Below are 25,451 nucleotides of genomic sequence, written 5' to 3'. Positions count from 1 at the left end.
TTCAAACCAGATTTGTGATGGAAACTACGAATTCTGTATGGTTTATTTGATTTTGTGAGTGGTTAGGGTCTTCTCGGCTCTTATGTGATGCACTGACTTGTTCCTACTGTACTTTCACAACTAGTGGCAAGAAATATTCATGTCGGTCCTCAGAACTACCCAGTATCAGCTCACACTCTCTGTTTCTTTGTAATTCATATGTAACAGGACACAATAGGCTACGTTAGAGAACAATCTTGTATTATGACCACCAGTAAAAATGTTGCTTATGAATCCTTTTCACACACAAAATCATATTTCTATTTTTGATGGAGTCTAAATTAGCTTTCTACTTTCTAAACATATTTTGTGCAGAGACCAGCAAAGCGACATGCATTTTATGTGTCTTCTTTTTTCTTGGCATATATGTCAGAGGACAGTCCATTGTCTACGTAGCTTAGTCCATTTTACATCATAGATTTTAGATGCTTCTGAAGGATTCAGTCGACCGGATCTTATCTGCTACTTCCCACTTTGTTTTATATCTCACCACAGGCGCTATTGTTTCCTGACTCTCATTTCAGCAGTCTACAAATATCATGCCGCAACTTAAATGACTTCCTTTAAAATGTCTAAAATATTTGCCATGCCAGTTGGGTATTGAATTACATAAAAAAAGATTTTTAAGATTCATAAAATTTCCTAATTGCTTACTTGTGGAAATACACGTATTTCTGAGGTTACCAATTAGTGTTGAGATTACCTTCCATTTGTGGAGAGACACATCGTCCTGAGCTAAATAAGTAGTGATGAGGCTTACTTCCGTTTGTGTAGAGACACATGGTCCTGAACTAACCACTTAGTTATGTGGCTTCCTTCCAGCTTTAGAGCGTTGAGTGTCACATGGCCCTGAGCTGACCACTTTGTGCCACACCTCCATGGTCTTCATATTTATAGGCGTGATCGGAGTGAAAATAACAAACTGATTAATATGATCGTCTGCTGTCTATGACGTATGTAAGCAGAAATATGAATTGCAAAATTCTATTCAGGCTAGAATACACTGACGGACTACCCTGTTGTAGGTACTGAGGCATTATTACGGATTTAAAACTGCTTTCCCAAGGAACGGTTTTGATTTGGCCAATTAGCCGTAGAAAACAGTGTCACGTTTATATTCTCAACTTGGATTTCTCCTACTTGTAAACCATCATATTTCTTAAGTAATTAATTTATTCTCTGGGACTTGCTCTCGATACTTAACTCTCATTCTGCTGTGTGCTGCCATCTGTTATGGTGTGGTTGAAACGTGACCTCGCCTCCAACCAATCAGGGAGCTCCTCGCCATCTTGTTGAACTGCTCTCTTCCAGCGGGAGTAATGGGCCATTATGAAATGAGAAGAAGCTTGACCATGATGGAGGAAGGACATGCTACTCACTCGCTCCGGCTTTTGGCCTTAGCGCACATTATGGATCCGACATAATATATTAGTGCGATGGCTTTCTGCCATTCTAAAGGTTTAATTTTTAAATTTTGAAGACCGTCCTCCTTTCTGCAGTAAATGCAATATTTTGTGATATCATTACGTGAGTATGGAGCAACTGACGCTTTGATGTTACTACAAGCGTGATTCTGCAACTGTAAGTTTCTTCTTCATTTAAATTGAACTTAGTCGCCGGAGACCGGAATGATGTTTTGGAAAACATGCCCTCTTCTAGAACTTTCGTGTGTTTAAGACCTTTGAAAAAGCCATAATGCTAGTTGTTGGTTCAAAAATTTAAAAGGCAGTAACTGTTCAAGTTTTTCGGGTTTCCTCTGTAAAAATTTATATATATATATATAGTATACATATCCTAATGATCTGGATATGTGTGGTATGAAGGTATATTACTTTTCATCTAGTTTGGGAAATTATGAAAAGTTATGATTATTATTAATGTGGAGTTTTGGGAGATAAGGTGTATCTCCTCTATATGTACTTCAAAGGAACTCTACCTCTTGGAAAGGTTTTAGGACCATGTGAGTTTTCTCCAGGGTATCAGAAATTTAGTTTGGGTCTCTTTTAATTTTATTCCTGCTTTTCCTTTTATTTTTTTCTTGTAAAATGTAAATGAATGAGTTTTGGAATTTCCGGGTTCCTTATGTTTCGACCATTGTTATGCTTATGCTTTGTGATTGGTCATTGCCAACTCTTGATGGCGACTGTTGGTTACCATGGCTACTCTGTAGTGATGGTAGTGGTTGTTTTTGGGATTCTGTCGCTTTTGTAAATATTTTATTTTGGTGTCTGTGCGACTTTAACACTTTATCCAAACTTTCTTGACTTGATATTTTCCCGGTTTGTGTTTGTTCGGCTGTCTTAACGTCTGTTTATTCTACTTGTGTTTATGTCACTCGAGACGTAATTACCCTGATCCCCTTGCGAAAGCTCCATGATCACACTATCCGAACGAATATAATAAGTTAATTGAAAGTAAGAGTAAATGAAGAGAAAACTTGTACTTTGAAGGTCACCCTTTGTAAAGCACCCCAAAGGCACTACTCGCTTAAAGTAATTATCATGTAGTCATGTACCTTTTACACTTATTTCTGGTTGGCCGACCTCAGTTTTTCAGGAGTTTTCCTCAGTTGTTAATTACCTTATATTATTGTTTGTTTTTCTCTTCTATGGACGGTTTTATTTAATTTCATTTTTATATTTAAAATAAGGTTGTTCTGCTTTGGGTATCAAGATTAAATTATTTTACCTTCTTAAAGGTATGTTGTTGTTCTTTCTTTCACTTTTTGGTGTTCTGATGTCCAGTACAGGGGTTAATTTAAATTATCCACGGTTTGTTGTGACACTTCTCCACTTGTTAAGGTAAGTTTTTCTTGTTCTCTTGTTGTTGGAAGGAGTGTATAGTGTCTGATTAAGCTTCCACTTATTTTGTACGAACTGGTGCAGTTGTGTAACTGCTAGTTCATACCTTGGGCTGGCCGTTATGGTTGTTGTTGTGGTGTTTGGCAATGTAACGGCACAGTGCTCATAGAATATCACCGGATATTCAAACTGTCCTTCCCATTTAACACAGATATACCCATTTTTTATTTTGTTGAGTTATAAATTTTTCTTCACAATGCATTTATAGCAGTCACTTAAACACGAAATCGAGAAGCTTTCAGCCATTCAAACACTAATTTGTGAAAATAAGTTTTTATAGATATCGGACATAGGCTTTAGGGGAGAAAATTTGATCATACAATAAACTAATTTGAGTGTTAGGATGTGTAAAATATCCTTAGCACTCCATTTTTGTAACAGAATATTCATCAGTCTGCATCTGGTGGCAGGGTCCGGTGTTGTGGTTCATTGACTCCAGTTACTTCGGTCTCGGGCCATGTCTGCATGTAGTCTTCCAACTTTCAGGCCGTTGTGCACTTTATCAGTCTATGCTGTTTGGTTCGTCCCTAGCGCCTCTTTTCACCGACTTTCTGTGTAATACTCTGACTTTCCCAATGTATCGTCCTCTACACGCAACACTTGCCCAAACCAGCGCACACGCCTTTCCCCAATTTTCTTCTGGATCGCTGCAATGCCAAAACGTTTTCTAATAACATCATTTGAAATGTGATCTGGTCTAATTATGCCAGCCTTCCACCTAAGCAGCTTCGTATCCATGATGCTTATTTGGCGTTCTACCTCTAGAGCTGGGCAGCATTCGTTGCCGTAGAAAACGACAGGATGGATATCGATAGGACAGATATCAGTTCGGTAGAACTTAGTTTAGAGATGGCCCTTCGTCCAAAGTTCGGAAGGGCGCCTGTTGTCATTCTCCACTTCAGTCAGGCTTTGTATATCCTTAAGTTGACTTCATCAGTAAGTCGGCCATAATCATAGATTGTGGAGCCAATATACTTAAATATCTCTACTCGTGCTATATCTTCAACGTCAACATGCATGGTTCCAACTTCTCGACGATTTAATGCAATGTATTCTGTCTTGTTCTTGTTGAGGCGCGGGGCTTATTGCGCTAGTCGATTGTTCCAGTCTTCTGTTTGACGCTGCAGGTCTAGCTTATTCTCTTCAGCCAAATGATATCATTTGCTTAGAGAAGTGTCCATGGTATTGAACTGCGCAGGTTTGTGGTAATTGTGTCCATCACAAGAATGAGCTGCAGTGGTGATAAGCCGGGGCCTTGATGGACTCCTACAGTTATGCGGAAGTCATCAGACGCTCCTGCGGCAGCTTGAACACAACTCATTTGTTCTTTGTAGAGCAATTATACCCTCTCAGCAAGGTGTTCTGGAATGCCATGTACTTGTAGGGCTGACTGATTAGGTCATGAAGTACCCGATGGAAGGGCTTCTAAGGGTCCAGAAATTTGTCATGAAGCCTCTTATTTTTTTCACAGTGTTTCTCAAGTAACAGTCCGGCAGCATGGGCTTCTCCTATTGCGCCACAATTTTACACAAATCCAGCTTGGCTTGTTGTATGTTTGGCTAAATCGCTAATCCTTTTGTCGAAGATTTGTTCTAAGTCTCTCGTTGCGAGGCTCAGAAGTATGTTCGGGCCGTGATTAGAAAAATCGCCAGGGCTTCCCTTATTTCTGAATTGATACTCCGTCGCCAGTCTGTTTGTTTTTGACCTTCTTTGATGATATGGTTGAAAAGCTTGCTTTAGCCGCACTGCTGCATCCCCCGCATTGAGAGAAACAAAACTCTGCCGGATGGTAATCGGGACAGATGGCTTTCCCTGATTTCATTTCCTTCAGCATAGCCTGGACTTTAGTGACGTCATTTTCCTACGTTGGACCTTCAACAGCGGAGGTGATTAGGATTGGTAGATACGGAAATTCCATGATTGAAATGTTGTCAAAATAGTTCCGCCAGTGTACTCGCGCTTCCCGCCTGTCCAGTAGCAAATCGTCTGTTTCCTCATTGATGCCGTAAAAACGTTGGACTTCTGACGTTTTGCGTTGGCTCGATTGGACTAGCCGTTAAAAATTCCGCTCGAATTCGCGCATGTCATGTTTCACATATAGTCCTGCCTACCGGTTTGATTATGTTAGGCAAATACCTCCTTCATTTTACGAGTGGCAGCCTCGTAGGCATTCCAATGAGCAAGAAACTTGTGGTACAGCTGCTCTTTCAACCGTACTGCATATTTAACATCTTCATTCCTTGGCCATATGTCATGTTTAATCCTTCGTTGTCGTCGCCCTGACTTAATTGTTCCAGGAATAGAGCGAAAGGCGTCTTTCAGTTTAGTCCGGCTCACTTCAACTATGGTGATTTGTGACTCTAACTTTTGCAACGACGTTAGTCTCCTTCAGGGGCAACCATTTGATCCCAATTTGTCTATTTCCTGCGAAGTATTGGGCTCTTGGTGACTTTATCCGCAGCTTAGATGACTGGTCTTTGTTGCATCGCAAGGATTTAATAAGGGACAACTGTTATCTCTAGAAAATCTTCGAGATTTCACTCTCTCACAAGGATGTAGTCAATGCGAATTGGATGGGAGCCACTGTAGTACTGAGTAGATGAATATCACTCTTTTTGAACCGTGTGTTTGCGATGATTAGTTTCTGCATAATCGCGAATTTGTTGGGCTTCGTCGTTCTTTTCTCCATATCCATGAACGCCATGGACTGTTTGTTCTTCTTTCCTCGGTCCTACACGTCCATTCAGATCAGCGGCAGCGATAAGATAGTCAGCGGTCTTCTTGTCAGGCAGTGCCCAGAACGCATCTTTGGTTTCCATGAGCACGTCAGTTTGTGGAGCGTTGCTGTGAAAAATTGGAATTTCCTTCTTTCCCCAGTGCGGACGAGTTACATCAAGCGATTATCAAACTTTTGCACCTCGGAGACTGAACCGTCAAATTTAGCTGATATGACAATGTCAACACCATGAACTGTCCTTCGGTTTCTGTTGTACACCAGTTAGTAACCACACCTCTTTTCCCATGACTTTTCTCCATTCCATCTTTTTTCCACACCTCTCAGATGCCTACAAGCCTTCTCTCAAGTGCAGAAGCTCATTCGCTACTTCATCCAGGCATAATTCAATGATGGGATACAAAATGGGGGTACTAGCATGGTTAGCCGTCACAGCCCGTGCGACGGTAACCCTAGCATACTTTTCATGCTGACTGGGCCCTGCCAATGCGCGTCCCTTCCAGGGGCTGCACTAATCTTGGCTCCGATACCATGAGAAATATTTCTGTAATATAACGGTATTATTTTACGGCCGGCTTGTCTTGAGCATTTTAGAGCTCATGACAGAAGGGAGTAACGCAGCTCCGGACATGGAGAACAGATGCCTTTTGCAGCCACTCCTCTAGAGAAGAAACGCTACCCTCTTTTCTGCATTAACTTCCAGAAATTTAGTGTACTTCATCCGCCACCTGGTCCCTACTGAACGTCTCCATCTCCGTCAAAGTTGCCATTAAAGACTTTGTACATGTTTGGTACGCGAGAGCTTTTATATTTTGCTCAAGTTCATCGGCAGGCCAGCGGGGAACCCGTATCCGTCACCTGGGACGCGCCACGAGTTACAGCAATATAGCTGGTTCGTATAGAATATTTATCAATGCAAAATGAAACATTATTTTACTGAAAACTATTTGTGAACCTCATAAATTACTTGTCACAAGAATCACGTATTCACGTAAAGAAGAAGGGTTGCAGACGTTTGCACCTTTGCTTGGCGTGATATGCCACAGAACGCATGACATACAATCCAGTGTCGTATTTTCTGCCCCCTGTTGTCTAGTGGTGTCAACATCAATATCTTGTTTGATGATCAAGAGGTTTAGTCTGTCATATCTGGAATCAATGTCCCCCTTTCATTTGTCCACTTATTTTCTCCAAAGAGTCCAGTAACAATACATGGTCGAGCCTCCCATTACTTTGCTTGTGAGCCAGTCATGCATTCGACTCGGCCATGTGAATTCATTTCATACAGCATGAATTGAAAAGTACCTGTTCATGTTACGATATATTTTAGCCTGCGTGATCGATTTTCCCATGTGGCAGTTGTAAGTGGATCTCACCTTTAACCCTTCTTCCGTAGAATATGTAGAACTACTCTGTGGTGGGGAGACAGGCACAGAATTGGATGCTATCCAACTATGTTATCAATCCACTAAAAATAATCACGTTGCCCGTGATCTTGTGAAATAAATAGAATAACATTCCTTCCTTTACATAGCAGCAATATCCACTACAGTGCAATTTATCGTCTTGTCATCTCGAATTTTGGCTCAAGCCTTGATTTTCATGCTCCTTCTATCCGTATTGTTAAAGTAATACTTGTAAGAATATTCAAGGGCATGATAGGTTGCGTTTGGTTTCAAAATCAGGATATTAGAACATTGTAATAAAACGCTACCACCAAAGCCATATTCTGTGTTGCCTTCATAATGTCTATAACAGCAGTGTCTTGAGTAGAAAAGACAGTATCAATGCTAGGGAGAGAGCCTCGTATACTTGTTATATTTCAGCTTTTCTAGGATTTCATCAGTATTAGTGGTTTCCGTGTTAAATACAGCAATTAAGACGTAGACTGATGTAGTACATGGTAGTAATTATGAACGTCCTTGTATAAACCTACCGTCCTATATATATAGGTTGGCTATGTTTGATTGCACATCAAAGATACATATTTCAGAAAAGCAACACAGTGACATAATAAAAGGCTATAGTGTTATGATAACAATGTACAAATACAATATGTATATTTGTGTAACAAAATAACATTCATAAAAGATTAGCCATGTTTCAACAGATCTTGCTGAATGTCGGCAAACGTTCTCAACTTTATTAATATCTACAACACAGACATTCTCTCAAACAACCTCAAGAACAAGGTCCTTTACAAAAATTATTACTTGCCTGCGACAAAGCGCAGTGTGCTTTAACAAGATCAAAACTCCAAAGCATATGGCGTTCTTTATGTAGGAGAACAGACTACGGATTTCGGTAGAATAGTATGTGCTGGATTAAAGAGCTTGTATGAGTATTTACCCTTTTAGGCTGGACCACTTCTCATGCTTTCTTCAAATGAGGTCTATTAACTCGTACATTTCTAAACCGTGACAAGTTTCCTGCGCGTGATATCGTGATTAAGAAAAGACGCAACACATTCTCGTTACAAGTGAGAGGTTTTGAATTTTAACCTCAGATAATGTTTACTCTCAGGAATGTAATGTTTATGAGTAACGAGCTCTCTGCACTGGATATCAGTGATTGGAATGTCCAGTAGCAAATCCCCTGTGTGAGAGTTGTAGTGGAGTTGGCTGTTGAACTATTGGTCACATGGTTTTAATTTGTCACTGTAGATCGAGACCCGAGGTGAGCTATAGAGATCATCAACCTCCGGACGGCGGATCAGCTAGTTTTAGGTGTAGTGTGTGCAGTGACATCCTGGCTGGGAAGTTGGACCTCTTGCGACATCTGAAGAGACACAAGGAAGATCGACCCTTCAAGTGCGATCACTGCGGAATGGTGTTTTGTAGCCGAAGCAGCTTGTCGGAACACCTCAGGATCCACCCGCTCCAAGTGTGCGGATTTTCTGATAAATGCTTTACAAAGAGGAAAATGGTGACAGAGGACACGCGATTGCATACAGGTGCGATTACAAACGAATGCTCAGTATCTCATAAAAATTTCAGGAAACGGCCGTACGTTATGCGGTCTCACACAGGCGAGAAACCATACCGCTGCAATGTCTGTAGCAAATCATTCATACATAAAGGCATTCTAACCAAACATATTCGGACCCATACAGGTGAGAAGCCGTTCAACTGCGGTGTCTGTGGCAAATCATTCATAAATAAAGGCAAACTGTCGGATCATATGTTGACCCATACCGGCGAGAAGCCACACAGCTGCCATGTGTGTAGCAAATCATTCATACAAAAAGGCAATCTATCCGAACATCTGCGGACCCATACAGGCGAGAAGCCATACAGCTGCCATGTCTGTAGAAAGTCATTCATACAGAAAAGCAATCTAACCGATCATACGCGGACCCATACAGGCGAGAAGCCTTACAGCTGCAATGTCTGTAGCAGATCATTCACTCTGAAAGGCATTTTAAGGTGTCATATGCGGATCCATACAGGTGAGAGGCCATACATTTGCAATGTCTGCGGCAAATCATTCAGGAAGAAAGGCAGTCTGACCGAACATATGCGGACCCATACAGGCGAGAAGCCGTACTGGTGCAATGTTTGTAGCAAATCATTCATACAGAAAGGCATTCTAACCGGTCATATGCGGACCCATACAGGTGAGAAGCCATACAGCGGCGGTGTCTGTGGCAAATCATTCATAAAGAAAGGTAAACTAACCGATCATATGCGGACCCATACAGGCGAGAAGCCATACAAATGCCATGTCTGTAGCAAATCCTTCATACAGAAAGGCACACTAAACGATCATATGCGGACCCATACAGGCGAGAAGCCATACAGCTGCCATGTCTGTAGCAAATCATTCATACAGAAAAGCAAACTAACCGATCATACGCGGACCCATATAGGCGAGCTGCAATGTCTGTAGCAGATCATTCACTCTGAAAGGCATTCTAAGCCGTCAAATGCGGATCCATACAGGTGAGAGGCCATACAGATGCAATGACTGTAGCAAATCATTCATACTGAAAGGCATTCTAACGGGTCATAAACGGACCCATACAGGCGAGAAGCCATACAGCTGCAATGTCTGTAGAAAAGCATTCTAATCGGTCATATGCAGACCCATACAGGCGAGAAACCATAGAGCTGCAATGTCTGTGCCAAATCATTCATAATGAGAAGCAAACTAACCGATCATATGCAGACCAATAGAGGTGTTAAGCCATACAGTTGCAATGTCTGTGGCAAATCATTCATGAAGAAAGGCAGTCTGACCGATCATATGCGTACCCATAGAGGCGAAAAGCCTTAGAGCTGCAATATATGTGGCAAATCTTACATAAAGAAAGGCAGTCTGACCGATCATATGCGCACCCATACAGGCGTGAAGCCATACTGTTGCAGTGTCTGTGGCAAATCATTCATCCTGAACAGCACACTAACTGTTTATATGCGGACACACACATCAGGAAGTCATACTGTTGCAAAGTCTGTGGCAAATCATTCAGCCGGAAAGACACTCTATCTCATCTTATGTGGACCCATACAGACGAGACTTTCTGTGGCGAATCCTTTAGCAGGGAAGACAACCATGCTATTCACATGCGTTCTCACACGGGCGAAAAAAGCCTTTCTCTTGCAATGTCTGTGACAAGTTATTCGGCAGTTAATCCGTCCATGCTATTCACGTGCGGACACACATAGATGAGAAGCAATAATGCTGCAATGTCTGTGGCAAGTAATTCAGCAGTAAATCCGTCCAAGCAAGTCACAGACGGACACACACAGTTGAGAGGCCATACTCCTGCAACGTCTGTGGGAATTCCTTCAGCCAGAAAGTCCATCTATGCAGGTCACATGCGTACCCTCACAGGCGATATACCACACTGGTGCAATGTGTTCGGCAATTCATTCATCCAGAAACGCGAGTTAGGAGATCACACGCGGACACACTTAGGCGAGAAGCCATATTGTTGCAATATCTGTGGCATATTCTTCAGCATCAAAGTCAGCCTAGTAGTTCATATGCTGACTGGCACAGGCAAGAAGCCAATCTCATCCAATGTTTGAATCAGGGTATTCAGCAGGAGATCCCACCTAGCACGTCGTATGCGGACTCACACGGGTGTAAGGCGCACTGCCGCAATATCTGTTGCAAATCCCTCATCCAGAAAAGCGACCTACCAGTTCACATGCGGACTCACACAGGCCAGAAGCTATACTGGTGTTATGTCTGTGACAAATATACAGCCAAGAAGGTCCCTTTAACATTTCAGATCAGAACACACACGAGTGCTCTGTTTTGCGATGAAATGTTAAGAGAATCATTTAAGTTAACCACGCACATGTAAACCACACTGGTGAGATGCCGCACTCCACCGTGTTTCTTAGCAAATCGTTCGCACGCAGCACCACGCTGACGGTTCACACGGGCGATACGGCGCACGAGCCTCACGTCACGTCGTGATTCAGCCGCGCGTGATTTAATAACAATGTTATTTTGCTTAACGTCCCACTAACTACTACACAACTGTCCGGAGTTCCACAAGACCTCCAATTCCGGAGATGTAGCAAGGCGCATGCGATCGCACACAGCAGAGAAGTAGTAAGCTCTTCAGCTAGAACAGCACCTTTTCTGCGACCTCATAACATACATCGGGGAGCGGTCCATCCTTTTGTACCATTTTCTCTACGAAAAGAGCAAAGGTCATTTCATGAATTATTTCCTCATCAACCACAGATATATACAACCGCTTGTTCTCAACCATGGACGACCCTTTTTATGTTTTCGAACCAAAGTCGAAGTGTGCTCATCAACAATCGTTTGGGAGCCGTCCTGGACGAGGATAAGAATTAATTCGGATGAACACAGAAGGATCTTTTGACAAAGAAAACTGGTAAAAGACTAGAAGCGCATGAAAGAAGTATTCAGACTTATGAATAAACAATTCAAGGGAATTAGCAAGTGCCGAATCAAGTCATAATACGACGCAATTTAAGAAATTTTGCTGAAACCTGAGCATATCTGTGCTCCCGTTTCCTACATGTCGTGTTTTCTTTTAATTATCAGTAGACCAGTAGCTCAAAGCTGTACATGCTCCCTCGGCACTTGTACGATAATATTGTGTCTGTTAACCGGTTCTGAATGCAAATTGAAAGTTCTACTTCAGTGCCCATAGCTATTCATGAATGTCACGTAATTCTCGAGGGGCGTCTTTAAGTAGGGACTCGTATGTTGACAGCTGCAGTATACTTTTCTCCATTTTAGTTTACCTGGGGGCAGTTAATTGGCCTCTCTCTTTTCTCTAACGGGGCCACAAGGAAGTTACTAAATATCTCTTATATCTCAACGTTGCAAGTGTTGAAGAGACATAGTGAGTAATGAACCCTTTTCGTCATGTCAAACTGGTGTTTGCCTGTTCCAGGTCTTCAGCAAGAATTGTTAACTCTTGTATCTCAGGGGGTGTTAATGGCTCTTCGTCACTTCCAGACATGACTATTGGGGTATCAAGGAAGGCCTACATCAATTAAAAGCCTACATAATCTAATTTTATTCAATAAAAGACAATGAAAAATGATGGCGGGTTTGTTAACAAATATGGCCATAAACAGTGTTCTGCGGTCAGTGATATTAATATAACGCTGCGGCTAGACGATTTCGAGTTGAAATTAATATCCACAACAAAAAACTCTGATGGGCTATTCACAGAAAACCAGTTTATGGTTAACTAGAAAGCAACATGAGATTCAATCTGCTCAGCACAACTGTGCGTTATGCATCCGATTTTTCGATCGTCTAAATATGAGGAAGTGTTTTCGATACCTTTTTAATTTAGGCCATCCACTGATTGTCCATCAGCATAGGACGAGATACCTGGACCCTCAATGGAATCTGAGAAATGTCGAAATGTACATCACTGAGCTATCATGGTCACCCACTATATTAATGTTTAAAGTTGAGGACCAAAGTGACCTATCGTTGAAGTTAATTGAATGTGCGTGATGACCACAGTGACCCTCCAAAACAAGTGGACTTCAAGTGCCAGTGAATAATAGCGTAAAGTTATACAACATAAAATAGTGTTATTTGTATCCACTGAATGATGTTTCATGAACCGAAATAACAGGTTGAAGTCAGTGATTGGAATACATTTATGAAAACCTGTGAAAAGAAATTCTGTTAACATTTAGTTATAACCTTCAGTCAAACCCCAAAATAAACTCGACTCATGTGTAACCCTTACATATTTTAGGTCACGGACTTCAACTGCATCTACGTATAGTCCTGCTAAAATATAAACACACAAAATATTACAACTCCTTTATGAACAACATGGCAAAAAATCATGGGTATCCCATGGACTAATGGCAGGGTGCTACTACACCCTATGGAATACTATGTGGTACTGACTCATTGTGTCAAACAAGAATACTCACCTGTCATCTAGGAGCAGTTGGCTAGCTACGTAATTTCACGATCCTAGCATGGGCGAGCAATCCCAAGAAACCCTTCCATGCACTTCAACCACCATCCTGCTTTCCACTGAAGGACACGCCATCGGCAGTCCTTAACACCTAGCTGCACTATGAATATATCAAGAAATGGAAATCTTAATATCTAAGGACAACCTTCTGACACCAAAGTAATTATTTAAACGCTCAGTGGCAATACGAACTATGACTGTGTTATGGAAATATCGAAACTAGAATACATAGTCAAGTGTTCGGGATTGTTACTGAGAATCCACTCTTGTCATTTGCTCATGCAGTAGAATTGAAATTCAAATTACTCCCCATTTATTGTAACATCAATAATGTTGTAACACGGGTCTCTATTTCCTAAGAGGTTCCGCCGCATATAAATGTGAACACCAGTTATCTCGTCAAACAGGTTTATACCTGCCGCTCTCTACTGGCTTACACAAGTGAGCAAACCGATCTCGCCACGGATGGCCTTTTACTACAGCACAAATCTTCGTCCAAATCCTTGTATTATCACAAAATATCGGTCAACATTATTGCCATCACGAATTATTTCAAGTCTAATGGGATCTGTAGAATTTGATATGCATTTCACTGGTACTAATGGAGTAATTGGATGAACAAAGAATCCCTCTGGATATACGAACCTGTTCTGTGTTCAAACCATGGACCTTACCATATTTCAAAACACTCTGTCCTGATTTTTTCATTCGAGCATTTTTACAAAGAAACCTCGGCATTATCTACACCATTACCTCTGGAGTATCTACTAGGAGCATGTCTCACAAACTGAGTCGCATTGGTTCATAACTACATGGACAAATAGAACTTATCTACCACCGACAGTTATGGACAGTTACGAAGTTTCTCACTTCACTTGGAAATACAAGAGTCCAGGCGCATATGACACTAACTTCAACATAGACCCCAAACCTCAATACACCGAACCCCGAGCTATCACCTCCTGACAAATGTATCGCAGACTGACACTTCACAAAAAAGCATACCACATGGATGGTAACTATTACTCATTCCATTACTTATTATTATTATTTCAAAATGTTTTGCCCCACTAAGGAGCGCGATTGTACTTATTTTGCAGATGGTTGTGCTTTCTTCTCTTGCCAGAGCTTCTTCCCTCTTTGTTCTTCATTATCTGTTCTTCCTTCTGTGTAACTGTGTAATCATCTTGGGTTCTCAGGAAAATGATGTTTGTTCACCAACGTTCTAGAGCTAGGCGTGTCCCATATAATTTCATCTGGTATGTTGATTTCTTGAAGGTCCTTTTCAATTTCGATTATCCAGTTATTCTGACTTTAAGCGAGGAGGCATTATTAAATTTTAGTGAGTCTTTCATCATCTATTCTTTGAATATGGCAATCAAACTTCAATCACCTTTTCCAAAGATTGTATCTGATATTTCCTCAATATGTTGATATAATTCCGGAGACCTATTCATCCACACTCCTGTGTATACTGGGCCATGGTTTCCCTGAGGACTTCCCTATCTTGTTTTTCGATCATTTTAGATAATGATCTTTCTCGACTGATCATGGTTTCTGACGTGTGTAATGTTTGAGGCTTAATTACGGTGTTATAATGCTTTAATATAGCGTTGCTTGATACTGATATTTTGTCGTACTTTTCCATGTGGTTCTATGGCCTACTTGTAATATAGAAATCTCTCTCTGTTTTCCTCATCATTTAATGCAGATTGTTGGATGATTTCCCCAAGTATTTGAAATTATTTACCTGAGTAATTTTGCGAAAATGAGTTACCAGATTTTGTTTGTGTAATTATCGAGTAGATCCTCTGATGTATTGGGTTTTCTTACATGAGTTTTAGATTCGTTTTAGATGCAATTGCACGAAGTTTTCCAGGGACTGAATTCGTTCCTGCCTATTGTTGGATAAAATAATGAGACCTTTTGTGAAGGCCGAACATTTGATATGAATTTTATGAATGACTAGCTTCACGGAAAGTGTCTTGAGGCAACCTCAGATGCTAAATATCTTAGTTATACTGCTGAGATAGATTAAAATCGAACTCTCCCCTGTCTTCAACTTATTAGCGTTATGAAATCAATTATTGTTATTAGTATGAGATAATATTTGTAAATATTATGTGTTTTAGTGATGTAGCCACACGCCAAATAAATAAATATTGGAATTACTGACATGTACAAATTAGAAGTTGACCAGAACATTCCAATTTGCATACTCAACTGATCCTACGTCGGTGGACATAAAATCTCACAAATTAACATACTTAAAATTCCTCTAAATTTCACTGCTATACTGCAAACATGTTCCTCATTACGTCTGAACAAATTTTATGAGAAATGCACTCAATCTGACATCCCATCCTTAAAAAATATGAATAAATGTCGGTTATAACACAGTGACACTTCTACCATACGCAAGCATCGTAAATTTCTACTTGTGTCTTTTCAGCACAAAAATTAATAGCTGAAACTGTGATAAACTTCCACTAAAATATTACAAGGTCAAATCAGACCTACACATAGCAAAATACACCATGCTACGTTGTAGAAGTCACTATAAAAATAATTTCGTGTGGCTATCTCTAGCCGAGTGCAGCCCTTGTAAGGCAGACCCTCCGATGAGGGTGGGCGGCATCTGCCACGTGTAGGGAACTGCGTGTTATTATGTTATGTGTGGTGTGTGAGATGCAGGGATATTGGGGACAGCACAGACACCCAGCCCCCGGGCCATTGGAATTAACTAATGAAGGTTAAAATCCCCGACCCGGCCGGGAATCGAACCCGGGGCCCTCTGAACCGAAGGCCAGTGCGCTGACCATTCAGCCAACGAGTCGGACTGTAGAATTTACTGGAATACACAGACTATATTTAACTCTTATCAGCTCCCATTTTCTGCTCAACTTCGTCCTCTGTATGTACAGGTTTACTGGTTTATGTTACGCAAGTTTTCATAATAATATTTTGCACTTTGATTATTTTATTTCTATTATTCACTTAATTTTAAGAATCTGAAAGACAACACAAAATATATAGCCTTGCAATTTACTGGACACTCTAATAATATGTATTCAGGAAAGTCGCCGACACTAGAATCTTCGCCGTCCAAAAATCAAGGTCATGTGTTTAGTGGTTGAACACCCTCAGTGCTATCCAACATCCAGATCATCTCCGTGATGACATTGAGACTCTCACAGTAGAGCTCAATCAATAAGCCACCAGTTACTGTATTTAGATTTGTGGAGCCTTCCAGCATCAACATGTGAATTTTTTGGTTGGTGACATCAAGAGTCATAATACAACATGGGGCTACCCAGGTACCGAAGAAAGAGGAGAAGCTGGCGTAGAATGGACAGATTCGTGCAATCTATTTCTACAGCATGATAACAAACTTCCAGTATCATTCAACAGTGCGAGATGGAGGATGGATATTATCCAGATATTAAATTACAGTATCTGCGTAAGCAAACACATATCTCGGTTTTCAGCGAAATCAGTGGGGCAAACAATCCCTCATCGCCCTGTTATATGCCAGATATATGCTGCAATCTGACCGCAGACAGTTCCTTTTCATACATACTGTACCGGTTACGACCTGTACATAAGTATTTTTTGAGCATAAGTTTCGTTTATTTACCACGCGTAATGTTCCGAGCGCGGATGGTTTGTTTCCCAGCAGCGAGGACCAGCTAGCGAAGTGTATGACGACTGTGAGCTGTGACGTAGCCACAGGGGCTAGCTAGGCCGCCCGCTCGTCTCAACACGTGTTGCCAGCCTTGACTGGTATTTTCTGGATTCCACGTCACTTGTTCTAGAGAGTTCGATGGAGAAAATTTTGAAATTTCTATAATAATTGTGCTAGCGAGTCGAGCGATATGTCATCTTGTTTGGGATCACCTAAACGTCCCAATGCTCGAGTTTCAAGCAAATCCATCGAGGGATTCGGGAGATATTCAATCAAACCGTATTATGACTTAGACATCCCTGATTGAATAAAAAGGGGACCTACTGTAGCCTATTCACACAGTCTCAGCTGAGTAGTCAGCGAGGACACTCTTGCTGCTACTATCATCGTGGAACTCTGTCATTATGCCAGTGTGGGAAGACGATTCTTCCAAGTTTTATTAAGTGGACTCATAAGACTTCGAGTGTTGTAGAAATTTTTCTAAGTCTTCGTAATTGAACTTAGAATGTTTACAAGTGTTCATTGAAAGGACTTGTATTATTTGCGTGTCTTCGAAGCTGGAATTTTTCTAAGTGTTCACTAAATGGACTTGTATTATTTACGCGTATTCGAGATTGGAACTTTTCTAAGTGTTCGTAAAATGGACTTGTGTTTTTTACTTGGAATATTTGCAACTGTTGAGGAACTCATTCTTCTAATAGACAGTGATTGATTAACATTGCTAGTGATGAACTTTAACTTTCCAACGGCTCTAAAGAAAGTCAGGATTTCACTTGCATTTACTCAAAGACTTGTACATTTGCCAGTGTTGGTTTAAAAGACTTATAAATTTCGTCAGCAAATTTATTTTTGTGAATGGACTTGTGTTTTCGTCAGTGGTCACTCAAAGACTTTATGAATTTCACCAGTGATTAACTTTAAATATATTCAGACTTCCAAGTGAATGGACTTGTGTTTTTTCATTCGAGTTTAGACAAAGACTTGCACCTTCGCCAGTAATGAACTTTGAGTTTAACTATAATTTCACAAGAAGGGACTTGTATTTTTCGTTGCCAAACGTTATTCAGAGACGAAGATTTTCCTAGTGATGAACTCTAAAATTATTAATACCACTCATATCATTTTAGGAGTGTTGGAAGTCTTGATGTACAATTATCAAGATCTCTGCTTATAAGTTGATCATCCAAGGTGTTCATGGACTCAGCGCTACTAGTGACCTTGGGAACATCAATCCTCTCAGTCTCATTGGGCTGAGGTAGTACATGACTATCTACAACATCGCCTGGATCATCGGGGTTCAACCCGGGCCTCAGAGTTCGAGACATCTCTACTTGCCGTCAATCCAGACAGTCCAGCTGCCTCTGTCTGGAGTATCTGGAGTCCCTGGAATCCCTGGAGTCTTCTGGAACGTGCTTCAACCAGCTTGGCTTGGTGAGCTGGAGAACCCAAGCCATACTATTGGAATACGAGGAAGACAGTCCATTTCTACTTAGAGGTGATGTGCAAACTCATGACTTATTTGAATAAACTCTTATACAATCAGAGTCAAAGTTTTCTGTAGATAGGACCCTACCTCCTGTACCGAGCCCTAGCTACAATTAATCCAGTTTTTCACCCTGAGATCTCTATTTCATGCCCCTATCAAATTTAATCTGAGAGTCGGGCTCTTTTACTGGTACAATACATCCATCTTCATTACAGACTTTTATGCCTTTCATCGTTCAGTCTGCGACTCTCTGTGAATTTACAAAACGCCACCACAAAATTCTGTTTGCAACTAGTTCTGTGGCCTCGTCTTAGTTCAATACATCTTACCTTTAAATCGTTAGAATCTGAGTGCCTTTTCGAAGATGATGTCATTTTAAGAAGGCTGATTGGGGGAAATGTATTATTTCACTGCACGAGAACATTCTGAATATGGAGCGTTTTCCTTAATGTGATGATTATGTAAATATCGTGAAATTTTTCTCGTATCTCAATTCGCTGACGGTGAACACTATATACAAAAACTATTGAAATATTGAGAAACTATCGTGATCTCTTTGACAACGATCATTTGAGATCCGATACCGTCCAAGCTGGGGAAGATTTCTTAAAAGCGATATCTAATAACAGGAGCGATGGGGGACACTGATCTAAGAAGGATAGCCAGAAAGGCTGGAGGTTTCTTAAACGTCTGAGTTGTAACCAACCAGTTACAGAGGGTCATGCGAATGTTACAGCTAAACAGATTGCCCACCAGCTCGTGGAAAATGGTAAACCTCACCAAACAGACTTCAAAATGTTACGGTCAGAAGAATTAGAGTCTAGTCATCTTATGTGGCTTTTCTGTATGGCAGCCATTGGCAGTTGTAAGAGCGATAAGAGAGTGGGGACACACGACATCAAGTAACAGCAGATTATCCACGAACCTACTACGCTGCCGTAGCATGGGGAGAGGTGTTACTCCCACGTGCTGCGTCCCAGGTGGCGTGTAGGGGGTTCTTACCTGGCTTTCCAGTCGACGTGAGCGAAATAATATAGCTCTCGCGGACCAAACACACAGATCTCTGTGCGTGGAAGACGAGACCAAGGGATGCTGAATTTTGAACCAAATTACTTGTGCTTAGTTCCACTATCCTTGTGATTAGTACCACAAACTGAGGAATACCATGTGTCTGTTGGAGGATCACTGTGTATTTATAGTACCCATCACTATGACGGAGGCTAACCCTTTGCCTAGATTCGGTTAGAGGATCCCAGGGAGATAAAAGAAGCTAACGTCGTTCGGGTGTTTCAGCATCTGGTTGTGGAAACATGGGTGTGCGTTCCGAGGAACTCCACCGGATAGTACGAGTCCCAGAGATTAGTACCCACTATGTGAGGAAAGCAACCTGTGATAAGTACGCACTGTCAGGAACACCACAGTATAGTACGGCTCCCTGTGATTAGTTCTCACTCTGTGAGGAACACCATGGGATAGGACGGGTCCCTGTGATTAGTTCCCACTCTGTGAGGAACACCACGGGATAGTACGGGTCCCTTACACTTGTACAACTATGTGACGAACACCATGGGCTCGCGTTCTCAGGATCACCACTGCTCTGTGTTTTACTTGTCATTAGTACGCACTATATGAGGAAGACCAGTACAGGTCCCTGTGATTAGTACCAATATGTGATGAACACCATAGGATAGTACGGGTCCCTCTGATTAGTAACACAATGTGAGGAATACCATGGGATGGTACGGGTCCCCGTAATTAGTTCGCACTCTGTGATGAACATTACGGGATACTAAGGATCCCTGTGAATAGTACAAATGTGTGAGGAGCACCACGGTATAATACGGCTCCCTATTATTAGTACCGCTATATGAGGAACACCAGGGTATAGTACGGGTCCCTGAGATTTGAACAACTATGTGAGGAAGACCATGTGCTTCGTTCCGAGGAGCACCACGGTATAATACGGGTTCCTGTGACTAGTTACGCTATGTGATGAACATCATGGGTTCGCGTTGCATGGAACACCACTGGTCTAGGATTCACCTGAAATTAGTACCCACTATGTGAGGAACACCACCGGATAATACGGGTCTACGTGATTAGTACCACTATGTGATGAATTCCAGGGGTTTGCGTTTTGAGGAAAACCACAGGTCTGCCGCTTACCTGTCATTAGTACCACAATGTGAGGAACACCATGGGTCCGCGTTGCATATAACACCACTGGTCTAGGATTTACCTGAAATTAGTACCCACTTTGTGAGGGACACCATGTGCTTCGTTCCGAGGAGCACGACGGGATAGTACGGGTCCCTGTGATTAGTTACGTTTTGTGAGGAACACCATGGGTCCGCGTTGCATGTAACACCACTGGTCTAGTATTTACCTGTGATTAGTACCCACTTTGTGAGGAACACCCCTGTATAGTTCGTGTCACTGAGATTTGTACAACTATGTGAGGAACACCATGGGTTTTCATTCCGAGGAAAACCCCGGAATAGAACGGGTCCCTGTGATTAGTACCCACTTTGTGAGGAACACCCCTGTATAGTTCGTGTCACTGAGATTTGTACAACTATGTGATGAATACCATGGGTTTGCGTTCCTAGGAAAACCACGGGTCTCGTGTTCACCTGTCATTAGTACCACAATGTGAGGAACACCATGGAGAATCACGGGTCTGGGATTTACCTGGCATTAGTACCCACTATGTGACGAACACTACGCGATAGTACGAGTCCCTGAGATTTGTACAACTATGTGACGATCACCGTGGGTTCGCGTTCCCAGGAACACCATGGGTCTGGGGGTCACCTGTCATTAGTACCCACTATATGAGGAACACCACGGCATTGTACGGGACCCTGCGATTAGTACCACTATGTGATGAACACAATGGGTTTGTGTTTCGAGGAACACCACGGGTCTGGGGTGTACCTGTCATTCGTACAACTATGTGAACAACACGACGGATAGTACTGTTCCCTGAGATTTGTACAACTGTGTGAGGTACATTTTGGGTTTGCCTCCGAGGAACACTACGGGTCTGGGTTTTACTTCTCATTAATGCCCATTGTGTGAGGAACACCACGTGTATGGGTTTTACCTCTCATTAGTACCAGAGTGTGAGGAACACCGCGGGATAATACGGGTCCCGTGATTAGTACCAACTATGTGGGTAACACCACGGTATAGTACGGGTCACTGTGATTACTATTCAATATGTCAAGGAATACCGCGGGGTAGAACGGGTCCCTGTGAATAGTACCCACTATGTGGGGAACACTATGGGTTTGAGTTGCCTATGGGTTGCGCCCTTTTGTGTGGAACACCGAATGTTTACGTTATTTTCTAGAAATACCGTTCTCACAACATAAGGTAAATGTCAAGAGTGTTAGCACGACCAAGGATAAAATAAGCAAAAGGACGACTTACGAATTATCCCAACAGAAGGCCGTCGCTGATTGAGGAAGCTCTGGACACAAGAGGCCTAGCGAATCAACTAAAATAAGCTTAATTAACAAATTGGCTGAAATAATAACTCAAATTAAATTGATCAAACATAATTTAATTAGGTAAATAATTTAAGAATTTTCGACATCAAAACTAATTTTTTTAAATCAATTACCACTGCACAATGAACGTGAACACCTTTCAGAATAATTAATCAAGGATATCAATTGAAAATAAATTATTTTAACAGTAACTCAAATTGCCAGGAGGCAGAAAATCTTTTTGAACAATAAACAAACGTAGATCAATAGAAGATTAAAATCTTAAGACAACTATTACTGAAAGAAAGCTGAAATTTCCCTAATGAATTTCTCGGTTACTCCAGGGCTGCATTAAAATTAAATTAAATCCACCAAAAAGCATAACTTCAGTTAACACCATGAAATCATTCGAAGCATGGACATAAATCCATAAATAGGATAAATAACCCTAATATTCTCCAAGGTACGGTAGCTTAAACCAAATGAGTTAATCAAACTCATCAGAAAACCCTTCCATATGCACGAAGATCCACACCAAAAATCAGCTGAAAATCAATTTACCAACAATAATTCGATACTCAAATGTCAAATTCAACACAGCAAGGCCACGGTATGTTTTCATTCTGTTACACAGAGTGTAACAGATGACGAGCACCGAAATCAAAACAAACACTTGAAGTACCGAGGAAGTCATTAGAAGCCCTACATTAAAGGCACAATGTTTCTCTATTAGTAGCACGACATTTGATTGAAAATATTATAATAATAAACATAACTTGTTTTGTGCACAAAACCTTAATTAACTAAAGTCAAGAAGATAAACAAATGCCATAATGACCATTACAACTTGAAGCCCGAAAATATTACCATATTACAAGATTATTATGAGGACCTGTTTTAGGAAGTAAATTTCTTTTAAAACCACGTGCAGAATTTCAATTTTGAGGTTAAATATCTCCGCGTATTAACACTATTAACTAATCCATTCCTTGGTAGCTTAGTTCAGTACAGAAGATGGATGCAACTTACTTACGAGGTCGAAGGAAACAAGATATATTAAATATTCTAAAAGGATAACCAAATGTTCAGGCCTATCGCCTAGATGGACAATCCATCATCAAGGGTCTAATTTCGCGACCATCTCCTCTTCTTGCATCATGATTTTCTACTCTTCTTAAGGCACAATCAGCAGAGAATAGGTTCCAGCGTCTTCAGGTTAAGAAGCAAAAATCAGAACAACTGCTATCTGCATTGTCGACTGACTACGACTGAGAAAGCTTCACTTCTAGCGCCCAGATAGCAGCACAACCTAGCTAACTCGCTGCTTAAATTCCAAGTCGACCACTAGATAGCACACCATCACCAATTAGAGAAAGTCCATGGAATCCTGAGGTTTGAATACACGGTGGGCCAGACAAGAAAATGGACACATAATCAATATGCTTCGTATCATCGCGAAGATTAATTTTAAATCCATTACACCGTGGTTCTTCTTTACTAGCGATAGGTACCTTTATGAGGGGCCATTCACCTAGATTTTCGACCTCTTTAGACACAAAGCATAATCGATTCAAGGATGTGCTTTGGAAGCAGCTCCTTGGTCAGTATATACCATTGTTATAAGTTAGCTTCTGGATAGGTGCGCCATTTCGGAGCGGATCCGCTGATTGTTTTAAGTTCATAATAATTGTTCATCGTCGTGTTTATATTTGTATTCGTAGGATTGATTATTGGAATTCTTCTTAATGTTTAATATTCGAGTTGGATCCGCTGATTATCTTGCTTTCGTATTAGTCCATTCATTATTCACAATCAAGATATTAATTCCGGTCAGAGGTTGAATATTTGGACTTTAAAATTGTTTTTACATTTCGTATCATTAGGGGCCAAGGAGCTAGATGCTAGGCCTCTTTAAACAATAATCATCATCACATCACGAAGATATGGAGTCTACTTGGCTAATTGTTACTCACGTTGCAGTTCCGTCATGAGGAAGGTAATCACTATACAGCTCAGGAGATTTCTGGGTGTGGCCGTTGTATGTTGAGTGCAGATTGAAGTATGTACACATGGCCGAGTAGTAAACAGTCCTCCCTCTATTATACATAACGGAAAGGCGAGGTAAGCTGAGCCACAGCTTGTAGGAACACGTCATTCCACTCGACGGCCACAAGCGTTGCCAGATTCCCACTTTCACTGCAGTTTCATTTTGCTACATCTTCAGAGCTACACCGACAAAGTGTTTTATGTTTCCTTTCAGATAAATTTCTTGCCGCTTCGGATTGCTCTTCCATTTACTGGATGCCACACCTTCAGTACTCTACTGACCTTCATACGGACCGGATTCCTGGGAATGCCCCGCTCAGTTTCCGGTGGGACATTGGCAACTGCTAACGCAATTCGACCACGGCATACAGCGAAGACACCGGCCGTGAAAAACTAAACCGAGAGTCTCAGAGAGTTCAGGAAGCTCTCGAGCCTAAGGAGCAGGCAGTGGTGAAGTGACTGCCCGCTTCATCAAGGACATCTTAAAACATCTTCCTTCCAACATATTTACACATAACTCTAAATTCTCTTGGTTTCTTGCCTGTAGCTCCACATCTCCCCTGCTAGTGTCCTGGCCAGGCATAGTTCACCATCTTTCGGGTCCCAACGTGTACGCTCTGGGTGCGCCTCAACTCGCAATTAGAACGAGACGCCCCGGGAATGCGGAGCCGCACAGCAGCGCGGCCCATCTTTCCTCGGTCCGCACGAGGCGGGACCTTCACTTTCATTGCGCCTTTAGGTTTAGTGTCAACCCAATGACTCGCGCACATGTTAGACTCCTTGGTCCGTGTTTCAAGACGGGTCGTGAAATTACCCGAAGCTTTTGCTTCGCTGCCGGGAGTCTGCAAGATTTTTCTGTCCGAGGCATCCCCAAACCAACAGCTGAGAGGGGCCGGAGCCGGGCCGGAGGTCCGTCGTCCATGCCACGCGCCTGCGCTTGTCAGGGGCCGGACGCCTGCCCCGAAGGGCAGCGAATCAACTCCGCGCACACATACCGTCGAGCCGTCGGCCGGAACACCTGGGGTCTGTCCGACGAACACGCCTTGCGACGCGGACGAACAGGCTACACACCCAGGCCTTAGACCGACACCCAACGGGTCGCGACGTCCAACGAGGGGAGAAGTGTGGCCCACCGACCTCCCCACCACTACCCGGCCGAGTAGAAACCTGTTACCACCCTGACGCCGGATTGCTCCGTGCAGGGGGACAGACCCATCTGGCCAAAGCAGGGGAAGAGGTGCGGATAAGGCTTGAATCTCCCCGGTTGAGGTATTTTCGGGTTTCTCACGTTTACCCCCGAACGGTTTCACGTACTCTTGAACTCTCTCTTCAAAGTTCTTTTCAGCTTTCCCTCACGGTACTTGTTCGCTATCGGTCTCTTGGTCATATTTAGCCTTAGATGGAGTTTACCACCCACTTACGGCTGCATTCTCAAGCAACTCCACTCTAAGGAGAGATCCTCCCGGAAGCCGCAGCGGTCTCTACGGGCCTGGAACCCTCTGCGGAGCGTGGCCCCATTCAAGAAGGACTTGAACTCGCCGCAGGTTCCCGGTTAAGTGGACCCTCCCAAACACCACATTTCCCGGCAGGGTGAACCTGCGAGATTCGGTGCTGGGCTCTTCCCTGTTCGCTCTCCTCTACTAAGGGAATCCTTGTTAG

This window comes from Anabrus simplex, chromosome X (genome assembly GCF_040414725.1).
Source record: "Anabrus simplex isolate iqAnaSimp1 chromosome X, ASM4041472v1, whole genome shotgun sequence".
Lineage (NCBI taxonomy): Eukaryota > Metazoa > Arthropoda > Insecta > Orthoptera > Tettigoniidae > Anabrus > Anabrus simplex.
Note: the sequence above shows the minus strand (reverse complement) of the source record.